Raw genomic sequence first — 9,023 nt, 5'->3', positions numbered from 1 at the left:
TACAATGACCAAGGAAAATCTTCTTCCACCCAGACTCAGCGGCTGAACTGGACCGAAGAGATCCAAGTGTAGTAATTCTAACGGACGCTTAGTTGAGACAATGTTTTTGCTATGAAAAGATTGTTTGGTTTGTTTTCCAGCTTGGCAAGCGTGGCATAGTTGATCTTTTTCAAATCTAAGTTCAGGCAGTCCCTCAACCAATTGTTTTCTTGCTAATTTGGCCAGGAGGTCCATGCTTACATGACCAAGTCTTTTGTGCCATAGCCAGGAATTTTTTTCCTTTGAAACTAAGCATACAGTTTTTGAAAACTTTTTCTCTAAGTCTAGCATAAAGACATTATCAATCCGAGGGGCAGTTAAAATTAACTCATTTGTTTTTCCCTCGTATATTTTACATCCAGTAGCATCAAATATAACTTTTCTCCCATTGTCACATAGATGAGCTACGCTGAGTAAGTTATATTTGAGTCCGCTGACTAGGGAGACTGACTCAATAGTAGGATTACCTCCGGTGGTCCCTGGCCCTACTATCTTACCCTTTTTGTTGTCTCCAAAACTTACGCTCCCTCCTCGTTTACGCTCAAACGTGATGAACTGAGTTTCATCACCAGTCATGTGCCTCGAGCATGCGCTGTCAATATACCACATCTTTGACTTCTCAGCACACCTCAGGCTTACCTGCATTGTAACTAGTTACTTTTAGGTACCCAATTCTTTTTGGGTCCTTGCTTGTTAGGTTCAACAGGTAAAGCATCATATTTTATTTTATGGCGACATACTTGGACAGTATGACCATTCTTTCCACAGAAGTCACAGCTGACTTTCCGTTTAGGATTTCTCACTGACTGGTCAGCACCCCAGTGCTGAGCGTGCCAGCACACCTTTGTGGTGTGTCCTTTCTTCCCACAGAAGTCACATTGGACATTCCGCTGGGGATTCCATCTCTAATGACCAGTACTTCGGTACTGAGCATTCAGAGGAATATTTCTTTTGTTTTGAACCTTTAGTTGGTTCTGGATATTTGTGACGTCATTTCTCAGTTTCTTTGAATCTGATTAGACTTCAGAGACAAACTTATGTATGATCTCCATGTTATCATGCAAAGTTGAGTTGTCCTGAAGAAAGAATCTGAGGTCACTTAGCTTGACCTCTTCAACCTCGTCACAGCGCCTGCTGAGTGCTCTAATTTTCTTATTACACTTTTTGACAAGTGTATAGAGGTCACTCAGGGCATTACCCATTTCGTTTCTGAGCTGGGGAAGTGATATTACCTCATTTGATTGCTCCTCATCGTCAGATGCAATGGATGGGTCATCATGCTCAGAGACGCACGGCTCAGCAAGTTCGTCAGCCATGAAGCATATCTTTGCTGACTCGGTGGCCTCAGCTTCTGTTGATGAAGACTCATCATTGTCGCTCCATGTTGCCACCATTGCCTTTTTGCCGTTCTTCTTTTCTTTCCTCAGCGTGGGGCAGCTTGACTTGATATGGCCAGTTTGATGACATTCAAAGCATGTAATGGGCTTTGAGTTGTCCTTCTTGTATTTGCTGTCGCTGAACTCAGCTTTATACTTATCAAACTTTCTGTAAGGCTTCTTAGAATATTTGTCATTCTTTCTGAACAGCCTTTTCATCTTCCTTGTGAACATAGCCATCTCCTCATCATCTGTTGAGCTCCCATCAGTGGAGTCAGCTTTCATGACAAGAGATTTTTGCTTCTTGTCTTCAGACTTTACCTTCACCTCGAAATTCTTCATCGAGATCTCATGGGTCAGCAGCGAGCCGATGAGCTCATCATATTTGTAGGTGGTTAAGTCCTGAGCTTCCTCAACAGCGGTCTTCTTTGCTTGCCAGTCTTTGGGAAGGCTCTTGAGTATCTTCTTGACTTGTTCTTCCTCAGTGAAGATCTTCCCAAGTTTCTTGAGCTCATTGATGATGTTGGTAAACCTTGCATTTATGTCAGATATTCCCTCATCATTGTTCATTTCGAACAGCTCGTACAGTCTCATTTGCTGGTTCACCTTGGACTCCTTTACTTTATTGGTTCCTTCGTAGGTGACCTCCAGCTTCTTCCAGATCTCTTGCGCCGACTCACAACCTGAAATTTTATTATATTCTGCAGCATCGAGTGCACAGTGAAGCATGTTTATAGCCGAAACATGATTTTTTAGCTTCTTGAGATAATCCTCTGTCCATTTGGCCTCAGCTTTAACAACTGTTTGGTCAGCCACAACTTCGACAGGTACAAATGGACCTTGGACTATGGATAGCCAGGCACTCATATTTGTAGCCTGAATGAAATTTTTCATCCTATTCTTCCAGAAGGTATAGTTAGACCCGAAGAATAGGGGAGGCCGAGTAATGGACAGCCCCTCAGGTAAGATCTGAGTTGTTTGGTTTCCTAGGAGAAACCGAGTCCTGTTTTCGCCCATAGTGAGGATCAGCTCAAGGTGGTTAAGCCTTTTACAGTGAACTTTTAAGCTCTGATACCACTTGTTGGTCCCTTATAACGTTACAAGTATAGTTCCAAAAATTTTAAGTTAGGGCAGACTTCTTTTTCGTGAGAAAAAGGTTTTAACAGCGGCGCTGAGTGAATAGCAAGATACTGGCTTAGTCAACTGGTGACTAGGTCAGTTTCTTTACTTGAGTCAGGAGATAGCACTTAGAGTCTATTTCTGAGCTCAGATATTCAATGCGCACAACTCAGCTTGACCTCTTTACTTGGTCAGTTTTTGTTTAAGCAAGCAATAAATATATAAAGGAGTTTAAGGTTAGAAATATGTTACTCAGCAGATTTATCCAGGTTCGGCCTCCAAGCCTACGTCCTGTCCCCGGAACACGTTCCGAGATTTCGAATTCTCTACTGAGCTCTTTAACGGTAGAGCATCAAACCTTTTACAATCTTAGAAACTGAGTATAACAAGAGTACCTTCCTCTATACCTCTACTCAATCCTAATCTCTCGCTGAGTACTATAACCGAGTACTCAGCTTCTCCTTTCTAATTCTAGAAATGATAAGTGTTTGTCCTAAACAACGATTGCTAAGACACCTTAGATGATTGAATAATCACTCTAGACTTTTACACAAAAGATATGAAATTTAGTGTAAGATTGCTTTGCTTTTTCTTGCAGAACTTTGCGTAGAAATTTGGTCAGCGTAATGGCTTGATCAAGTTCTGTGTTGAATGAAGCAACTGAAGGGCTCTATTTATAGAGACGTCTGAGTCATCGGTCATTTCGAATTTCGAAATAACCGTTGGAGGGAAACGGCTTCCTGTCGTTGTCATCCAGTCTTGCTCAGAGCTCTTGGCCAATCAGATTTGAGTATCTTCTGTCCTCGATCAGCTTTTGGTCAGCTCGGCAGAATGTCTCTCCATTTATGGTAAGGTCAACTAGACAGCATTCTGTGTCTTCTGAACTTTACCCAAAGTGGAAACACTTTGTCTGGAAGTTGTTCTTGCTCAGCTGCTGTCTTGTACTCTTTGTCGAATCAACTCAGCAGCTTCGTCCCGAAGTTGTTCCTCGAAGGTCTTCTAGATCATTCTTCCGCTGAGCTGCGTTTTGTACATAACGACAGCGTTTTGACATACGCGGGCCGAGTTGCCTTAAACTGTTTGACTTGGGCTTTTGACTTCCGTATTGGGCTTTGGGCCTTTTAATCTTTGTGTCTTATAAACAATTTAACTCAACATTGAACAAACACATTAGTAGAATAAATCAAAGCATTTAAACCTAGTGTGTTTAGAATATTTTTAATTACACTTAAACAATTTTGTCAAATCAAAATTATGTGGAAAGGTGTTTCAACAAACATCACTAACACTAGCAACATTTTCTTTTCTTTCTTTCATTACCCACCGAGATGATCCACATTTACTACACAATTCTTCATTTTTTTTCTCTCCCCAAAATAATGTGCAATGATTTGGGCAGCAATACACCTTAAGGAAATGCGTCAAGCAACAAATCCAATAACATACTAAATGATTTCCCCGTCCACCCATTCAAACATTTGAGATGATACGAGTGCAATATGAAAGATAATTTAGAGAAACTCTTACACCCTGGATAGAGTTTTTCATTAATATCTTTTAGCAAAGTCTTAAACTCATCGTCATCAATTCTAGTGTTTTGTCCAAGCTCCTCTTCTCCATCACTTTCCTCATTTGCCTCTCCAGTTCCTATTTCACATCTTACTCCATCCATACTTGAACCCTCTTGATTAACTTGATCTACAACCTCTAAGGCATCACACAATAATATTTCCATATTATCCGGTATGCTAGTGTTACTCTGCACACTACATTCTTGCACATGTTCAACATTGAACTGATGTGTAGCACTTGAAAAAAGTGAAGAAGGTGAGTTGTTATATTCCTCCCCATGAAATACCCATCTAGTGTATGCTTTAAGAAAACCATCACATATCAAATGTTCTCTTACTTTTACGGCTATTTGAAAAGAACAATTAACGCATTTAACACAAGGGCACATGATTTTCCCATTTTCAGAAGCATTCCGGAATGGAAATTCAATAAAATTCTCTACTCCTCTTCTATATTGACTACTAGATCTTGGTTGATTCATCCAAGTTTTATCCATTCCTACCTAATACAATGAAGAATGGAATAGAATCAATACTAATCATAGGTTCAGATATACATTAATTTAACCAGACTCAGAAGTTAGTAAATCATGCAGTGCAACTTCTAAGAACAGGCAGAACATGTTATAGCCAGAAATTTAAATAGAAGTTCTTCTTACTTATCAAATGAATTTTAAATAGAAGTTCTTCTTACTTATCCAATATAATGGTAAGGTAAGGAGATCAGTGTGAAACAACTTTTTACCCAAAAATTTAAACTTACTGATGTTAAACAACTAATTGATTCAAAAGAGGTTGGGAAGACAAGCAGCCTCTACATCTACAACATCGAGCAGAACAACACAAGCAGTCTAAATATATGGTCAGACAAGCGACTTTCCCCATTATCAATCATGAAATACTGTGGTTCAACTGGGCAAAACATTCAACAAAATGTCAACAAAAGGAACCCATATATATAAATATGTTTAAATGCTTATTTGAAAGAAATAAACAAGTGGAAGAAAAGTACACAGGCCTAAAATGGTTCTTATCCTATGCTTTCTGAGTTAGAAATGTGTAATTACAACTTCTGCCACTAAAAAATGGTTGACTTTCTTCTTACCTTCTTTCATCATATTAGATCGTGTACAACTAGGTTAATTGATAACAAAAATTGCAAGCCCAGGGACCCAATGGATTGTTTACATAGTAGTAGTACCAAAGGATCAATTGATACATAGAACAGCCTAGTAATGATAGTGACTCATTCGAGCTCATATGCTAATCACCATTTCACCCTTCAAAACTCAAGGAAGGAACACATCTGCATTCATCTTCAGCAACAAAGAAAATAGAAACCACCTCTAAAGCCTTTCTTGTGGACAAATCCTCAAACTACAAATAACTAACCAAAGTCCTATAACACCTAAAAGGTCAAATAATTGAATCACATTACATAACTCATGCATTAAATCAATTACAACCTAAGGTTTCCATGTCAACTACATAGATTAATATTTGTTAGAATCAATCACTTCTTGATATAATAAATTACTAATTAGTTTAAGGTTTCTAGAATCCAAATAATTTCCAGAGCAATATCTACAGCACCTGCATTATATTTGTTTTGTTGCACAAACTTCACAAGAGTACAGATTCAATGGAATAGAGTAAGATGACATTCAGTTTGGTCCTTGCGACATAAACAACATTGTTAGAACCACTAAGAGGAACAAGAAGGTCATTATTAGAATTCAATACCAATTACCATCTCAAATCCCTTGGGTTCCTATTACCCAAGAAACATAAGGCACCTTGCTTGTAAACCAATTCTGCATGTGAATGCAATATAACTATGAAGCTAGCGAAATCAATCCTTTCTTACATAAGTAAGACATTTTCATTGAACCTCAAATACCCATGTACTTTAACCTCTCAGAAATGACCAAAAAGTATCACTTGAAATCTCTCTCTCTATGGACACAAATCATTAAAATATGCCCAGGTAAGTGAAAATCAAATACGAAATATCATAGCCTCAAAACCTATGTTGCACGGAAACTTTGATTTTATAGCATTTTATGTTTACGAATTGTTTTATATACCGAAACTCTCGGGAACTTGTACAAAATATTTCAAATCCCGTCTCCATAATTAAAAAAAAATATTGGAAACTCGTTTTTGTTTATTATATTTTTTCCAAATATTCGTTTCCCTATCCATTTGCATGTAACGTAGATCAAAAGTATAGTATTAGACAACTCTTAAACAAAATTCACACATTGGAAAACAGAGCTTGAACTATGTAAACACAAGATGCTACTCTATAGAACAGAACATCAAATCAGAAGTAAGACACCATAACAATAAAAACATCACAATGGTACTATCAATAAGAGATTCCAAAGATGCAAGACCTCGACCCAATAAACAACATTAATGAACTAAAGATCAAAAGTCTGCAAAAACTAATTTAATAATCTATAAAAAGAGAAAGAACAGCAATTGCTGATGCACTATTTCTTCAACTATACTTTACAACTCAACTAAGTAAGATTATCTAGTCTAATTATAATTTTGTGACTTATGAACACATTATATAAACTCAACATGATATTAGCAGTCAGGAGTTTGTTAAATAGATTTTTGGTCTGACTTTTGAATGGTCAAAAACTCACTGTTAAAAATAACACCAATAGTAAATTTACATGTAACCGCGAACACGACACGAAAACAATGTGTACATATTGGATTGACACAATTACGCACAAAAGAAAAAACTAATCTAATAAGGAACACAGACACAAAACACCCATACTTGATGTTCTACGTCAGAACATCTAGCACTTACTCTCTCCCTTGAGGAGTCATATCATAACATGGTTTTCTACTCTATCTTGTCGCCCGTTTGGTTTACGGGCTGTTTGTTGTTGCTGACGGAAAAACCAGGGATTCCCCGCTGTTGGAAAAAACTGTTTTTTCATGTATAAAATGGCAAATACAACAGTAGTTCCTTAAACAAACACTGTAAAATCTCAGATTGATGTTGAACATTCTACATTCTGTTTTGTCATTTATGGTGTTCCAACACCTCAAGCATAACATTTTCCTTTTTTCTAATTCACTATTCAATATACTAATCCATTGAAATGTAAAAAATACTAAAAATCAAATGCTAGTTAGAGAGACCCAAATGCTCAAACTCAAGCAATTTCAATCAATTCAACATCAAAGAACGAATCCACTACACCAAACAGAAATTGCATTTCATCAAAGAAAAACACAGCACAACACTAGAAAATCAAGCAATTTCTACTCTCATAAGGTGAAATTCCAGCTACATTTCACCCACATTATTACTGATAAAAGCTCAAACTAAGAACATAACAAAAATCAAAAACCTCATAAGAATAAAATAAGAGAATCTCACCAACAAATTAGAGCAGTTTGAGTATATCTTTGAAAAACAAAGTTATTTGGCTCATCTTATCAAATCGACTTATTATGTCCTTGTCTTCGTTCCGATCTTGCTCCGGTCTACTCTGAATCGAATCTGAGAGGAAATCATTTGCATCAAAATCGCGAATCTGATAGGAAGACATTTGCTTCAAAATCGCGGTGAAGAGATCAGATCATACTCTCGAAGTCGTATGCCCATAGAAGATTAAGTGAAATAACCTAATTGCTCTAGTAATGGGCTTTACACTATCATTTAATATTAAAGCTCACTGGGGCAGTTTTTAATTCAGCCACAACAAAACATGGTCAAAAGCCCATTGGGGCAGTCAACCAAACTACTGCTACAAAAAAAGCCATTAAAACCCTATTTTTTTGTAATGTATGTTGTCACATATTATAATTTAATTTAAACTAAAATCGTGTGACGACTTTAGGTAATTGTCACTGATTAAATTATATGTGACAATCATTATTGAAACAAATGTAGATTTGTAAAATATTTTTTTTGTAGCAATTGAATATTAGTTAGAGCCTTTTTGGATTGTCACAAAATATATTTATTGTTACAATTTTAAGTTCTTACACTTAATTTTTTTTACAATATTAATTTGTCACCAAAACATTCCGTGGCAATATTATTTGGTCACACATTTCAATTAGTAAATAAGTATTATTTTACATGAGTTTAATTTTAACTAACAAATACAAAAAATAATAATCATACATAAAAGTAAAATCTTTTATTGATTAATTGTAAATAAAATACAAAAAGATGATAATCATTAAAAGTAAAATATTTTATTGATTAATTGTAAATAAAATAAAATACAAAAAAACTAATAATTATTTATGACAATAAAATGTTTTATTGATTAATTTTTACACAGTACAACAAAAATAAAATTATCAATCTAAAGCACAAACTCTTAATAATTCAACCATGGGTTAGTTTAACTGCGTGAGAAAAAAAACGATGGTTAAAATAGCCACAAATTTATTATTAGATGCAACACCCTCATCTCTAACTAATTTGCATAGCATCTAGTTGAAGAGAATGTTTTCCTTTTTTTTCAATCAGAAGTGAGAAAATGTAGAAGATTGTCCCGCTTGTGTCCATCTTGGTGTTGTACACCAACGGTGACTATAAAATCACGTCCTTTCCTTTTTTTAATCAATCTATTTGCTTCTAAAATCGAATGAAATTATGTGTTTCTAATAAAAAAACAAACAATCGAAGGCATAATGGGACAAGCACCGTGGCCAAGCAAGAACCAGTTATGAAGGAAGGTGAAGGCCAATGGCAGAGTTTAGACATATAATAAATGAGACTATCATGATAAATGGGGGAGAGAGTTGTACATGAGAAGATTATGGGTGGGGATTGTGGGTGAGAGGATGAGCACGATTTAAAACTTTTCATATATATATATCTTATTAGTTCTAATTTTCAATTAACATAAAATAAAAGCTTATAAAA

At 36.0% G+C, this 9,023-nt stretch overlaps 1 long non-coding RNA gene across 1 annotated transcript; it reads right to left on the bottom strand.

Moving 5' to 3' along the window:
- Positions 1-2,828: 2,828 nt before the first annotated feature.
- Positions 2,829-7,779, bottom strand: LOC136226658 (uncharacterized). Its single transcript, XR_010687814.1, has 3 exons — positions 7,518-7,779; positions 4,869-5,017; positions 2,829-4,608 (listed from the first exon to the last, which is right to left on the bottom strand). It is a non-coding gene; the product is annotated as an uncharacterized lncRNA (long non-coding RNA).
- Between the last annotated feature and the right edge of the window lie 1,244 nt (positions 7,780-9,023).

Source organism: Euphorbia lathyris, chromosome 4 (genome assembly GCF_963576675.1).
Source record: "Euphorbia lathyris chromosome 4, ddEupLath1.1, whole genome shotgun sequence".
Taxonomy (NCBI): domain Eukaryota; kingdom Viridiplantae; phylum Streptophyta; class Magnoliopsida; order Malpighiales; family Euphorbiaceae; genus Euphorbia; species Euphorbia lathyris.
The sequence above is the reverse complement of the archived record's forward strand: the minus strand, read 5'-3'. Positions and strand labels throughout refer to the sequence as shown.